The sequence below is a fragment of the Panthera pardus genome, unplaced genomic scaffold (assembly GCF_024362965.1).
Source record: "Panthera pardus isolate Hobbes unplaced genomic scaffold, ASM2436296v1 HiC_scaffold_11, whole genome shotgun sequence".
Lineage (NCBI taxonomy): Eukaryota > Metazoa > Chordata > Mammalia > Carnivora > Felidae > Panthera > Panthera pardus.
In genome coordinates, this window is record NW_026526666.1 from 8173304 (window position 1) to 8188265 (window position 14962).

Consider the following 14962-nt stretch of genomic DNA (forward strand, 5'->3'; position numbering starts at 1 on the left):
GGTCATGATCTCAGGTTTTGAGTTCAAGCCCTGTGTCTGGCTTGCTGCTGTCAGCGCAGAGCCCTCTTTGGGGTCCTCTGCACCCACCCGCCTGTCCCATGCTCGTGCTTTCTCTCTCTCTCTCTCTCGCTCTCAGAAATAAAAACATTAACAAAATGTATTAATTCTGGCCCAGGTTGCGCCTGACCACACGTGTACCGATGCCCGGCAGGTGCAGAGAGGAGCCAGGTTATTTCTTGGTCCCAGATGGGCTCCAGTTTCATCCACGGCCCCAACCAGCCCTGGCCCTCCTTGATGCTTCATTGTACTGGCAGTTTCCATCCCGCTGGCTGCTCACGCTTCCTGTTGGGGGATTTTCAGCAACACAGCTGCAGGTAGATGTTGTGGTGCACGTGACTTTATTTCCCACCCCCCCATTCGAGGTTTTTTTCCGTCCATCCCCAGAATAATCCCTGTTTGCCCATTTTTCTGCCCAAGCTTTTAACTGTTTAGGACGGTTTTTTTCTCTTTTCGCTCCAAAATGTTACTGGGTGTTGAATTTCACATTTCACACTGTTAAGTCTGTGAAATGCATTCCCATAAGGACCTCCACGACTCCCAAGTCTTGAGTGGGACACCTGTGTGAAGTTCTGTACCCTGGTTTCTGCTCCACCCTCATTCAGCCACTGAAGTAGATGGAAAAAGGCTCTTCCCTTTTTCACAGAGCGTGATGATAAAGATGCCATGGAGGCTTTCCCCAGAGCCACTGGCTCCCTTACTAGGAGAAGGGGAAGCCTATGATACCACTACTGGAGATGTAATCCTTTGGTCTAATTCAAGCATTTCCTCTAGTTAAAATGAATCTTCCTAAGAGGGGTCACTCCAGCATAAATGAGTTACCTGGGCCTTCTAAGGAGGCTTCTGAAGAAGTAAAGGATGTCGGGAGATCACGGTATAAGTTCCAGAGTGGGACCGGTGGGGCTATATGGTGGGGCCAGGGCTGGAATAGGGTTGAGGGAGGCGGATGGCACAGGCAGGAACCATATGTTCTCGACTGACGAGCCTCCCACTGGTGCTGAGGGCTGGTCCATCCCAGGTGCGCTGGCTTCTGGCTGAAGCAGGGTCCTGAGACCAGGTGTGGGGCCTGCTCGCCCTTCCTGGGCCCTAAGTGACCTCAAGACAACTGGCCTCGGTAGGAGTCTCGGATTCTGCAAAATAATCAGCTAACCCAATGGGGGAGGAAAAAAAAACACCTGGGCCCCCTTGGTTTGGGGAGTTTATTTTATTTCGGTTCTCTTTGTTCAACTGACTGGTTGCTCATGAAAGTGACCAAGTGTGTCACTGAGCGGCCTGGCTGCTTTGTGAAGAGTCACACATGAACGGTATGACCGGTTCTTTTGTTCTCGAGTAACCACAGCCTTAAAAACCAGTCTCTCTGTCAGTGCACAAGCAGGGCCTCTGGGCATATGGCCTTGTATCCAGGAAGGCCGATGCCGGGGTAGGAGAGGCCCAGGGTCCATTTTTGAAGCCCCTCTTTGTCAGCTGGGGGACCCTCCATGCCCTAATCTTTTCACCTGCAGATGGGGATACAGTGACACCAAGCTGGTAGAGTTATTTAAGGAAGAATGATCCTGCACATGAAGGGCTTACATAGTGCCTGGCAAATACTAAGCATCCAGTAGATGCCAGTTTGCTAGTTTTAATCCTAGGGGAGGGCCAACAGGCCAGGTATTTAATAACTAGCATGTTGACAATCAGGAAGATGTACAGCCTCTTTCCAACAAGCCGAATTTATCCTCAGAGTAGTTCCAGGGAAGAAGACACAGCTACGCATAAGGGCGGAGCGGGGGGCAGAAGGAAGAAGGTCTCTCTCCACGGTGTCCTACAAACTACCCTGCAATGTAGGAAGCCGCACCTACCTTGAGTGTGGCCTTCTGGGGGAAGGAGCAAGGATTGGGAATTTGGAGAGCGCTGAGCCAGATTGATTTCCAGTCCACTGCTCTCAGGAAAAGGATTTGTGTCCTCAACGCACATACAGGTGTATGGCCTCAGCGACTGTACATTTACATGCACACACACGCACACACATTCACTCACTTCAGGCTGGAACACCATTGCATCGAGTGTATTTTTTTCTGGTCTTCCTTCTTATCTCTCACATCCTTTGCAGTCCATTTGGGCATAATTATTATTGCTTTGCTGGCTCGGTTCTGCAGCTCTCTAGAGTGCAGCAGATGTCGACAGCTCTGAAAGATCCCATGCTATTACACAGCAGAACAAATGAGGATGTCAGAAAAGGCTCTTCAGTCTAACAAGAAAACAGAGGAAAGAGACAAAAAGAATAAAGCCTTTGGAGACCAGCAGACTCGCTCTGATTAGATCTTATGCTAACATGATGCCCACTCTGCGTACTAACAGTGATTTAATATGTTTAAACGATACAGGGGAAATACGTCTTGGGGAAAAAAAGAGAAAGGAGAATTTCTTCCCTGGCAGGCATGATTAAGATGGTGTGGGCTCCCTAGGAACACACAACTGCAGCGTGAGACTGTGGAGTGCTGGCCCAAGCATATTTGCCTACAATGCCTGACATGGTCTCGTTATCCTGGGCAGCCACTGTTTTCCCCAACACACAGGGGCCCCACGGGATGCTCTGAGGGCTTAGCCGGCCGGTGCGTGCTGGGGTGGCGGCCTCACTGCGGGGCCATTGTTCCTTCTCCTGACATGGGAAGCCGAACTTTAAAAGCATTTTATATATGGGGCCACAAGTCCACACACCTTAAGCTTCCCAGAACAAAGATACAAGATACTCTAGAGTTTTGGAAGTGGGGGAGAGAGAAGTCTCTAATCAAATGGACGTACCAAAGTCCATGTATTATAGATTGTATCATGCAATTTACTAACTGAACAGCTCTCTGGTTCCTTTCTCTGATCCTATTTACTCATTTCCTATTTGTAGTCCTAACTATTAATGTAATAGTTCTTTCACCAGACCGCAGCAGAACAGGGGAGAGAGGATTCAGAAGGGCCAACTTTGGGATAGCAAAGGCAGAGTGAACGGTATATATGCAGCTATTCAAAAAATCCTGACAGTATCAGCTATCTGATAAGTTGGCTGTAAATGAGAAGACACAAACACCACAAGGAAGTAGAGAGCATTATATGTGTTTGTTTCCTTATTTGTTCTTAAATCCTTCCACAGTGGGTCTGCCTGGCAGCTTTTGTTATATGGATAAAGAGTATAGCACATACTTCAAAAATCCCCAAAGAATAGAAGTTTAAGAAAATAAATAAATAAATAAATAAATGAAATGAAATGAAATGAAATGAAATGAAATGAAATGAAATGAAATGAAACAAAATAAAAACTCCCTGAAGGGGAACAGGTTATCAGCATTCATTGTTGAAATGCAATAAATCAAAAACCGCAGGACTTGCCCCGGTGCCTAAAAATGCCCCGACTCCCTAGTCCAGATGTTAGGACTAGTCCAGAAGCAGAGATGGCCTCAGTAGGAGGAGAACTCAAAAGGTCACCTGGTCCAGCGTCTGCTTCTGACAAGTGATCAGTTGGCCCGTGCTGTATGCCATCTAGGGACACTCCCTCACGAGATGCCAGTCCATCGTCAAGAGTGCTCAAATTATTAGAAAGTGCATTGTTACTTGAACCTAAACATGCCTCTGTATTTTCACCCCCTTGGCCATGGCTCTGCCTTCCAAGACTCCAGGAAGGAACACTTGAAGCCTGTTATACATATGAAGGCAGGGATCCTAACACCCGCCTTCTTCCTTGCGTCCCTCCCACCATGGCCCAGCCTGCCTTTTCTCATCCCATATGTCTATGATCTCAAGTCTTCAACTCTGTCTGTGTAGAGATATTACTTTTATAAGGTGACTGGATATACCAAGGTATAAGGTATATCAGCTCTATCTAGGTGTAAGCCAAAGGGCCCAAAGGCAGCCTGGAATGGTGGTTTAGCACAAGGTGGGATCAGAACACCATGTTCATGTCCCGGCTCTTGTATGCGACTTTGGACACGTTACTCAGTCTCCTCGAGCTTCAGTTTCCTTATCTGTAAGATGGGGTAATAGTAGCCCCTGACAGGATAGTGAGACTGGATGAGAGAATCCACAGAAAGATGTTTGCCATATAGCAAACTGAAAATAAGAGCCATCATTTTGGAGGAAGAAAGGTTATTGCCTCTCTTATAGTCTACCCCCTTCCCGTTACAGTCCAAATTTACGGTGCAACAGTGATTCGTTTTGAGCCGATAACCAACTGAAACATCTCTATCATTTCCACGTAGGCTACTATCAAAGCGCATCTGCTGTTCATTCCATCTTAGTTGTTTGTTTATTTTAAACAAGTGCAGGACTTTGCATTTATCCCCATTAAACATAATCCTATTAGATCTGGTCCATTGTTTCAGTCCGTCAGATCTTTTTTGCATCCCAATTGTGCCATCCAACTTATGAGCTAGCTCTTCCAGCTTTGTGTCATCCACAAATTTTATCACCAGGCCATCAACGTCTTCATCCAAGTCATTAATAAAAATAGTTAACAAGGCAAGACGGAGGCCAGAAACCTGTAGTGTGAAAGATCCTTTCTCCGGATCGTCATCAATCTATTAATTAGTACTCTATATTCAATCAGTTCTTCATCTACCTGATCCGGCTACCTTCTGCTCCTGCCCAGAGGTGCATCTCGTCTGTCTTCAAGGACAGGGACTTTAGCTGTCAAAAGGACTGCTACAAACGCATTCTGTTTACACAATACCCAAAAACCAGTCTAGCAACTCTCAGAAAGAAATGTGGTACATCCGGGAAAATGCATTGACTCCTTACTTCTCACCTGGAGACAATGTCCAGCTCGAGTGACCAAAGATCATCCAAACTGCCTGCCCATTTTTTTTAAAAGATCATAACTTTCCAGTGGCTGGGCTTCTAGCCCCTTCCCTCAATGTCTCAGCTCTTCAAAGCATACAAGTCTCCTAGAAGTTAATTTATCTGGCCAGGCCCTGGGACCCTGAGAGGGCCTTTAGAACATTCCTTATTTCTTGCCTGGGTTTCCATTTTCTGTCACCAACATCTGTGGGAACCTTGCCTCTTCCAACTTGAAGTTTCTTTCCTGGATAGGGAATATGAAAAGAACATAAATGCTGCGAGCGCCAATAACAGTATTGATCAAGCCACGGATGTGTTTTTGTCCCTTGCCAAACATAACTAACAACTTTGTTTGAGAAGTCTGGGTGTCTCTTAGCAGCCCCAGGAGCAGTACCAGCAAAAAACTAGATGGCTCACCAGAAGCCAGCTTGTAATGGCAGTAGTACCAAGAGGGATCTGTCCCAGTCACTGGCTTCCTGACTGTCCCCTGTCTCCATTTCTCACCCTCAGATTCTGATCCAAAACTTTCCACTATGGCTGGAGACAAACAGTGCTTAAGATCTTGGAATTCTAAGCCCATCAAATGTTAACACACACTCCACACATGGCTGGTGCAGATCTATAAGGGAGACACAGTAGTAATTACCTCTTAGAGTGGCTGTGAAGATCACATGATATAATGGCTTTAAAACTGCCTGGTCCAGGGGCGCCTGGGTGGCTGGTTAACCATTTGACTTTGGCTCAGGTCGTGATCTCACCATTCGTGGGTTTGAGCCTCATGTTGGGCTCTGTGCCGACCGCTCAGAGCCTAGAGCCTGCTTCAGATTCTGTGTTTCCCTCTCTCTCTGCCCCACCCCTACTTTCACTGTGTCTCTCAAAAATGAATAAACATTAAAAAATTAAAAACAAACAAAAAAGTGCCTGGCCCATGCGGGGTCAAATAGTGGTCCTGCACTATTAGCTTCTGGTTTCTGTCTTGTTCTTGTCCCCATTTGGTTCTACTCTTGTCACCAGTCCTTGGCCCCTTTCAGCCTGTACTAGATTTGTCTCAAACTTTAATTTTCGACTTGCCCCTCACAGACTGGCTTCCCCTTCCTTGTCCCTCAGCCCCCGCCCCCACACACTGGCTTTTCACAATACCTCTTTTACACTGAAAATCCCTTGCTGACTCTACTTCTGGAGGGAGATACAGATCAAATATGTGTGCAAAATCCTACCCCTACCTGGAGAGTCGAAGTTTCCATTTATGACAAGTCCCAGGGAATAATAACAGCCTTCAGAACTTTTTCACAAATCTCAAAGGTTGTAGTGCTTGGGATCAAATCCTGGCTTCCTCATTTTTTAACTGTGTGACCTTGGACAAATCCGTTTGCTGTCTGCGTCTCATCAAAATCAAATCCTGGCTTCCTCATTTTTTAACTGTATGACCTTGGACAAATCAGTTTGCTGTCTGGGTCTCATCTGTGAGGTGGGTATCATAAGATAGGGTTGTTGGGAGCATACACTGTTTAGCATCGCGCTTATTACAAAATAAATGCTCAGTAAATGTTAGCTGTTATTATCAGCCTCATTAGCACCAGCCGTCCCCACTTTACATTTCTTGTTAGTATCCATTTTCTTAATAGATTCTTATAATTCTAGTGGTTACGTCCACTAAATTTCTGAGCTCAATAGCGAGGTCTCCAGAAACCACATGGATCATTCTACATTATGCCTTCCCTTCTATGAGAAAAGGTATCTAAGCTATCAACTACAAAGCACAATGAAAATGATAATTACTGTATTACTACATTTTGAGATCAATTTCAACCACATTTGGATTTGTAGAGTTCATACCCATCCTTCTGTCTTCCTGGAGTTCTTTCACAAACTGTATGGAGCCATGTGTTTGCATGTTATACCATGAGTTAAACTTGACAGTAAATCCATGTTTTAGTCATAACCCTTCCCTTGTCCCAATCTTCACCATTCGTTAATAACTTAATTCTTATACTTACTGAACTTCTGTTATGTGGCAAGCCCTGCCACACATCAACTCTAAGGTGTAATTCCCGTCTTCCAGAAACTAAGTTAAGTGGGAGAGAATTCTGTTTCAGGTTAGCATGTAAAAGATTGCAGCACATCTTCATTCCCATAGGAATGAAGAAAAATGAAGAAAAATTTGGGTAACACAAAAATCATACAGAGTATATTTTCTGGCCACACTAGAATTTAACTAATAACAAATTTAACCAATAACAAAAAGAGATCTCAAAAATATTAGAATATTTAGAAATTGAACAATACTCTTCTAGAGAAAAAAAAAAAATCTCAAGGAAAAACACATATATATCATGCCCAGGACAGAGCCCACCACGGGGCTTGAGTCCATGACCCGGAGATCAAGACCTGAACTGAAATCGAGTCGGACACTCAACTGACTGAGTCATTTGGGTGCTCCCCAAGTTTTCTTCTTAAGAAGCTAATAAAGGAATGATAGACTAAACTCAAAGTAAATAGAAAAATAGCAAATAATAAAGAGTGAAAATCCATGAAATAGAAAACAGATAAACAATGGAGGAAATAAACAGCAAAAAAGAAAAAAAAGAATTTTTGAGAAGATCAATAAAATTGATAAATCCCTAGTTAGATTGAACAAGGAAAAAATAAAGAGAAAATGCAAATGACCACTATGAAGAATGAAAGGAAGGATAGTGCCTCAAATCCTACAGAGCTTTTTTTTAAACTTTAAAAAATATTTACTTTTATTTATTTTTATTTTTCAAAAAAAAAATTTTATGTTTATTTAATTTTGAGAGAGAGACAGAACACAAGCAGGGGAGGGGCAGAGAGACAGGAAGACACAGAATCCAAAGCACGCTCCAGCACAGAGCCCAATGACGGGCTTGAACTCATGAACTGAGCCAAAGTCGGACGCCTCACTGACTGAGCCACCCAGGTGCCCCAACCCTACAGATCTTAAAAGAAAAATAAAGGGATATTCCAAACAACTTTATGCCAACAAGTTTGACAATGTGTATGAAATGAATAATCCCTTGAAAAATACAATTTTTCAAAATGGGACACAAGAAGAAATAAATGACCTGAAATCTGTTAAAGAAGTTGAATTCACCATTAAAATTGTTTCCCCCACAAAGAACACTTCTGGCCCACATAGTGCTAATGGTAAATTCTATCAAACACTTAAGAAATAATGCCAATCTTAATCTCTTACAGAAACAAAGGAGGAGAGGTTACCTCTTGACCTTCTTTAAAAAGCCTAGTATTCCTAATCATATTCCTAATACCAAAATCTGACAAATGCACTACAAAAAAATTACAAACCGATATTCCTCATGAACAGAGATGCAAAAAGCCTTAGCAAAACATTAGCAAATCAAATCCATCAATATATAAAAGGGATAATATATCATGGCCAAGTGAGGTTTATCACAAATAAATGCAAGGTTGGGTAAAGCAAAAACAAAAACAAAAACAAAAACAAAATGTAACCCATCCCATTAAAAAACAAAGGAGAGAAATCACATGAACATCTCAGCAGGTCCAGGAAAAGGATCTCACAAACCTCACCATCACTTCATGAGAAAAACTCTAGGCAAATTCAGAATAGAACAGAACTTCCTTAACCTGATAAAAGGCATCTATAAAAACCTATACTTGGGGTGCCTGGGTGGCTCAGTCGGTTAAGCGTCCGACTTCAGCTCAGGTCACGATCTCACGGTCCGTGAGTTCGAGCCCCGCGACGGGCTCTGGGCTGATGGCTCAGAGCCTGGAGCCTGCTTCCCATTCTGTGTCTCCCTCTCTCTCCGCCCCTCCCCCGTTCATGCTCTGTTTCTCTCTGTCTCAAAAATAAATAAACGTTAAAAAAATAAAAAAAAAAAATAAAAACCTATACTTAACACTACAATGGATGATAAAACATGGACCATGTTCCCTCTAAGGTCAGAAACAAGGTAAGGATGTCTACTCTCACTGTTTCTAGTCAACATGGTATTTCTCTCCATTAAGAGTCCTGAAGACTGGGAGAGACCAAGTTTAAATAAGATAAAGTTAGCTTTATTTACAGAGACACAATTTTGCATATAGAAAATCAAAGGAATCTACCCCCAAATCCTACTGAAGCTAGTAATTCAGCAAGGTTTAAGGATATAATGTCAATATAGAAAATTTAATTATATTTCTGTGTATTACCAATAAACAATTGGAAAAGGAAATTAAAAGTCAATAGCATTTACAACAGAATCAATATCACGAAATACAGATCACTTTTTAAAAAGATAGGTGAGACATGTACACTTAAAGCTATAAAATATTGGGGTACCTGGGTGGCTCAGTCGGTTAAGCATCCGATTCCTGATTCTGGTTCAGGTCATGATCTCACGGTTTGTGAGTTCAAGCCCCTTGTTTGGCTCTGTGCAGACAGTGCAGAGTCTGCTTGGGATTCTCTCTCTCTCTCTCTCTCTCTCTCTCTCTCTCTCTCTCTCTCTTTCTCTCTCTGCCTGCCCCTCCTCCACTCACTCTTTCTCTCTCTCAAAATAAATAAACATTTTAAAAAAACTATAAAATATTATTGAGAGAAATTAAGACAAATAAATGGGGAGAGATATACCATACTTACAGGGTAGCTGAATCAATATTGTAAAGATGGTGGTTCTCACAAAATTGATCTACAGATTAAATGTAATTCTAGTGAAATTCCCAGGAAGGTTTTTGTAGAAACTGATGAGTTGATAAAAAATAAAATAGTTGGAGGATTTACACAACCTGATTTTAAGTGTCACTATAAAGCTTTATGGGATTTTTAAAAGACTATTGTTTTTATGTTTCCATATAAATGTTAGTATTAACTCGTCAATTTCTGAGACAGTAAGTTACTGGTATAAAGACAGACAAATAGATCAATGGGGCAGAAAAAAATCCACAATGACTATCGAATGATCTTTGCCAGAGGTGCCAAAGCAAATCAATGTGGGAGGGACAGGCTCTTCAACAAATGGGGCTAGAATGAACTCAGCAGCAAAAAGAAACATACTATGGACACTTGAGACAATAGGAATGACCCCCAAATATCATGTGGTAGACTGGAAGGAGCCAGACACAGAGGAACACATACTTAGAATCAATATGAAGTCCCCACTCATGCAAAACTAGTCTGTGGGGATAGAAATCAGAATAGTGGTGGCCTCTGGATGGAGGGGGTGATGACTAGAAAAGCACACAGAGGAATTTTCTAGAATAATGACAGTGTTTTAGGTCTTATTTGGGGTGTCAGTTAAATGGGTCTTTACATTTATCAAAACTCAATGAATGGTACATTTAAGATTTATTCACTTTACTGTTATTATACTGCATAAACATATATTAAGGGGCGCCTGGGTGGCTCAGTCGGTTAAGCGTCCGACTTCAGCCCGGGTCACGATCTCGCGGTCCGTGAGTTTGAGCCCCGCGTCGGGCTCTGGGCTGATGGCTCAGAGCCTGAAGCCTGCTTCCGATTCTGTCTCCCTCTCTCTCTGCCCCTCCCCGTTCATGCTCTGTCTCTCTCTGTCTCAAAAAAATAAACGTTAAAAAAAAAAAAACAAACAAACATATATTAAAAAAAAAACCCTAGGCGCAGGATAAGGAGGAAGAAGACACACAAAGAAAAATTACAATATGATGTTGTAAGTGCAATGCTAGAGACACACACAGAGTTTTGTGAGAGACCATGGAAACACAAACAGTTTGAATGTGGACAAGTCTTGAGCTTACATCTATCCACAAGACAATTATACGTCTCTACCCCTCCTGGCATCCTTGCCAACTTGCTCGGAGAGAAGTTCATTCCCCAGTAGTTGAGTGAGGTCTTCACATCAGGAAACAATTGGGGGTGCCCCTGACTTTTGACTACTGGAATCTGGGACAGTTCACTGTGGTATGGTGAACTCTCCATACTTGGGGAGAAGGGGGAAAGGAGGAACAACCTAGAACCCACTTACCAGCTGTCAAATACTGGTTTTTCCTGTTTTCCTTTCCTGGTGATCACCCAGACATCCATCGGCGTTTCCAACACTGCAGCTTTATGAATCCCTCCAGCACCAAATATTCCTATTACCCACCCCCCCGCCCCCCGCCCTGCCTTTTTTGGTCCAATTTAACATCAAGATTCAAACTATGCAAATCTGTTGAAAAATCTGGCTATTTGCAAACAAAGAGAAAATGTATTGCCTTACACACCATATAGCAAAATAAAAACAGATGGATAGGAGACAATTTTAAATGAATATCGAGATGAATATTTGTCAGAGTTCTGGGTGGAAAAGGAAATCCTGTACAGATAACTAATCGAGGGAATAAGAACAAAACAATAGATTCCTTGACGAAAATACAAAACTTAAGTACATCGGAAAGTCATTACAATTTTTAAAAGCCTTACAACAGTCTGGCAGAAAACATTTGCTACAAATATTTCAGAAAAAAGGATTTATATCCTTCATTACTAAAGAAGCAAAGAGAAATACTGCCGTTACACTAAAAAAAAAAAAAAAAAAAAGGTAGGCAATGGACAATATGAATGATTAACTTAGAAAAACAAAAGTTCACCTCAGGAATACCCAAACAAATAAAATAACCCTAGGATACCATTTTTAAATCTACTGAAATAACAAAGTGTTTGAAAAATGACGACACTCAAAGTCTGGTAACATCAGCATTTTTCCCCCCACTGTGGAGGGAGTATAAATTAGTACAGTCTTTCTGGAAAGCAGTTAGGCAGTCTTGCATCAAAAATCTTAAAAAATAGTCTTGTCCTTTAAGAATTCCACATGTATGAATCTATTGTGAAACAATCAGAAGGGTGAACACATTTTAGACACAAAGATGTTTAGTAAAAATGGAAAACTTTACCTAAATGAGCACAACGACTGAATTATGTGCAATTGACTGAATAAATTGTTGTATACCAAAATAATGGAGTATTTTTCAGGTTTTAAAAGTCTGTTTTAAAAACATTTTTGAGGAGCACCTGGGTGGCTTAGTCGGCTGAGCACCAACTTTGGCTCAGGGCATGATCTCGTGGTTCGTGGGTTCGAGCCCCACGTCAGGCTCTGGGCTGACAGTTCAGAACCTGGAACCTACTTCGGATTCTATGTCTCCCTCTCTCTTTCTGTCCTCACCTGCTCATGCTCTGTCTCTCTCTCAAAAATAAATAAACATTTAAAAAAATAATAAAGGGGAAAGTCTACAGAGAGGTAGAGAGAACACACTCCATGGGGTGAACTATAGCTCCAATTTCCCAACTGCATGGTGACCCTGGACAAGTCACTTTCTCTGGGTCTCACCTTCTTCATTATAAAGGAAGCATAGCAGCACCTACTCAGCTTACTTCCCGAGGAAGAGTAAATTAGCTGGATAGGCACTGTGAAATTTCTTTGTTCTACAAATCTAAGGAATGATTATATATCTGCTGTACACTGGCTTGTTACAATGTGAGGATTTAAGTCTTGGGTGACCTTATATTTCCTTTGCTGTGTGATTTTGGGGTGTAGGGCGTATCAGGTTCACAACTGAAAGCACTGTCTTGCTCATCACAAACCAGGCTGAATGGTGTGTGCCACCGTCAACACATGACCAGTAAAGCCACATAAAAATAAACACCGCAGACCAAGTCTCCCTCTCTCTGAGAAGGAGTCAGATTCTGGGAGTCATAGCCCTCTCCTTACCCCCTCTTAAATCATGGAATCTTGATTATAATAGGGGCAGATAGAGTAAGTGGATGTTGTTGCCAGTAAAGAATGCGATGGCTCATCTATTAAAGACACTGGTGACCATACTCTTAGAGAAACAGTTTTCTGCACCTTCTGTAGATGGTCAATCTGAACAACATTGAGATATCACCTGTATGTGGCAGCCATAACTGAGAAAACAGGAAATGCAAAAAAAATATACAGTGATTGAGGTTTATTTTGTTATGGTTGTTTCCCCTTAAAACCGAGAACTGCTATAAATTGCTGATAGTCAAGAGTTTATGCTTTAGGGGAGCCTGGGTGGCTCAATCAGTTAAAAGTTCGACTTCAGCTCAGGTCATGATCTTGTGGTTCGTGAGCTCGAGCCCCACATTGTGCTCTATGCTGACAGCTCAGAGCCTGGAGCCTGCTTCGGATTCTGACCTTCCCCCGCTTGTGCTCTCTCTTCAAAAAGGGATAAACATTTAAAAAAAAAAAAGTGTATGCTTTAGAGTCAGAACACTTTAAGATTGAACCCCAGTGGCTTACTTGTCTAGATGTGTGATTTCAAGTGCTCCCATCGGTCTGCACCTTGGTTTTCTAATCTGTTCATCCGAGTTATTTTCAAACTCATGGGGCTGTGCTGTGAATAAAGGAGAAAATGTATATAAGCACTTACCATCATGGCCAGCACAGAATATGTGCTCAGCAAATGAAAGCTAGAAATACTGAATAATGGCTGTTATCGTGATCATTGTTTTTACCAGAATATTTTTGCTTATATAGAAGTCAACTGCATTCGTATACACTAACAGTTATAAACTAGAAAGTGCAATTGAAAAGAAGACACCATTTACAATAACAATCGCACCACACACAAAATTAGGCACCTAGCAGTACACTGAACAAAGTATCTGCAACACCTCCATGAGAACGAAGAAAGACCTAAATGAATGGAGAGTTAGATCAGGTCATGATCTCACAGTTTGTGAGTTCGAGCCCCGCATCAGGCTCTGTGCTGACAGCTCAGAGCCTGGAGCTTGCTTCCGATTCTGTGTCTCTCTCTCTCTCTCTCTGTCCCTCCACTCTCTCTCAAAAATAAATAAATATTAAAAAAAAAAAAGATTATGTGTTTCTAGTGGAGATACTGTCCAATATAATAGGACCTCAGAAACAGACCCTTGAATATATGGAACTTTGATATTTGAAAGACTTGGCATGGAAGGTCAGTAGGGGAAAAGAGACTATGTAATGAATTAACCTGGAGGAGAAAAAGAATATCTGTATGGTGGGGGGAAAAGTGAAGCTAATTCTTTTTTTTTTAATTTATTTTTTATTTTTTAAAATTTACATCTAAATTAGTTAGCATATAGTGAAACAATGATTTCAGGAGTGGATTCCTTAATGCCCCTTACCCATTTAACCCATCCCCCCTCCCACAACCTCTCCAGTAACCCTCAGTTTGTTCTCCATATTTATGAGTTTCTTTGGTTTTGTCCCCCTCCCTATTTTTATATTATTTTTGTTTCCCTTCCCTTATGTTCATTTGTTTTGTCTTTTAAAGTCCTCATAGGAGTGAAGTCATATGATTTTTGTCTTTCTCTGACTGACGAATTTCACTTAGCATAATACCCTTCAGTTCCATCCATGTAGTTGCAAATGACAAGATTTCATTCTTTTTGATTGTCGAGTAATACTCCATTGTATATCTATACCACACCTTCTTTATCCATTCATCCATCGATGGACACCTGGGCTCTTTCCATACTTTGGCTACTGTTGATAGTGCTGCTATAAACATGGGGGTGCATGTGTCCCTTCGAAACAGCACACCTGTATCCCGTGGACAAATTCCTATTAGTGCAATTGCTGGGTTGTAGGGAAGTTCTATTTTTAGTTTTTTGAGGAGCCTCCATACTGTTTTCCAGAGTGGCTGCACCAGCTTGCATTGCCACCAGCAATGCAAAAGAGATCCTCTTTCTCCACATCCTTGCCAACATCTGTTGTTGCCTGAGTTGTTAATGGTAGCCATTCTGACAGGTGTAAGGTGGTATCTCATGATTTGTATTTCCCTGATGATGAGTGATGTTGAGCATTTTTCCATGTGTCGGTTGGCCATCTGGATGTCTTCTTTGGAGAAGTGTCTATTCATGTCTTTCACCCATTTCTTCACTGGATTATTTGTTTTTTGGGTGTTGAGTTGGATAAGTTCTTTATAGATTTTGGATACTAACCCTTTATCTGATATGTCATTTGCAAATACCTTCTCCCATTCTGTCGGTTGCCTTTTAGTTTTGCTGATTGTTTCCTTTGCTGTGCAGAAGCTTTTTATTTTGATGAGGTCCCAGTAGTTCATTTTTGCTTTTGTTTCCCTTGCCTCCAGAGACGTGTTCAGTAAGAAG

The 14962-nt window shown here is 41.9% G+C and overlaps 1 long non-coding RNA gene across 1 annotated transcript in view; it reads right to left on the reverse strand.

Moving 5' to 3' along the window:
- Positions 1-2088: 2088 nt before the first annotated feature.
- Positions 2089-14962, reverse strand: part of LOC109272119 (uncharacterized) — an 87526-nt gene continuing 74652 nt past the window's right edge. The window contains exons 3-5 of the long non-coding RNA XR_002082292.2: positions 13110-13203; positions 4829-5104; positions 2089-2287 (exon numbers count right to left, since the gene is read on the reverse strand). This is a non-coding gene — a long non-coding RNA (uncharacterized LOC109272119). The remainder of the gene's footprint in view (positions 2288-4828; positions 5105-13109; positions 13204-14962) is intronic.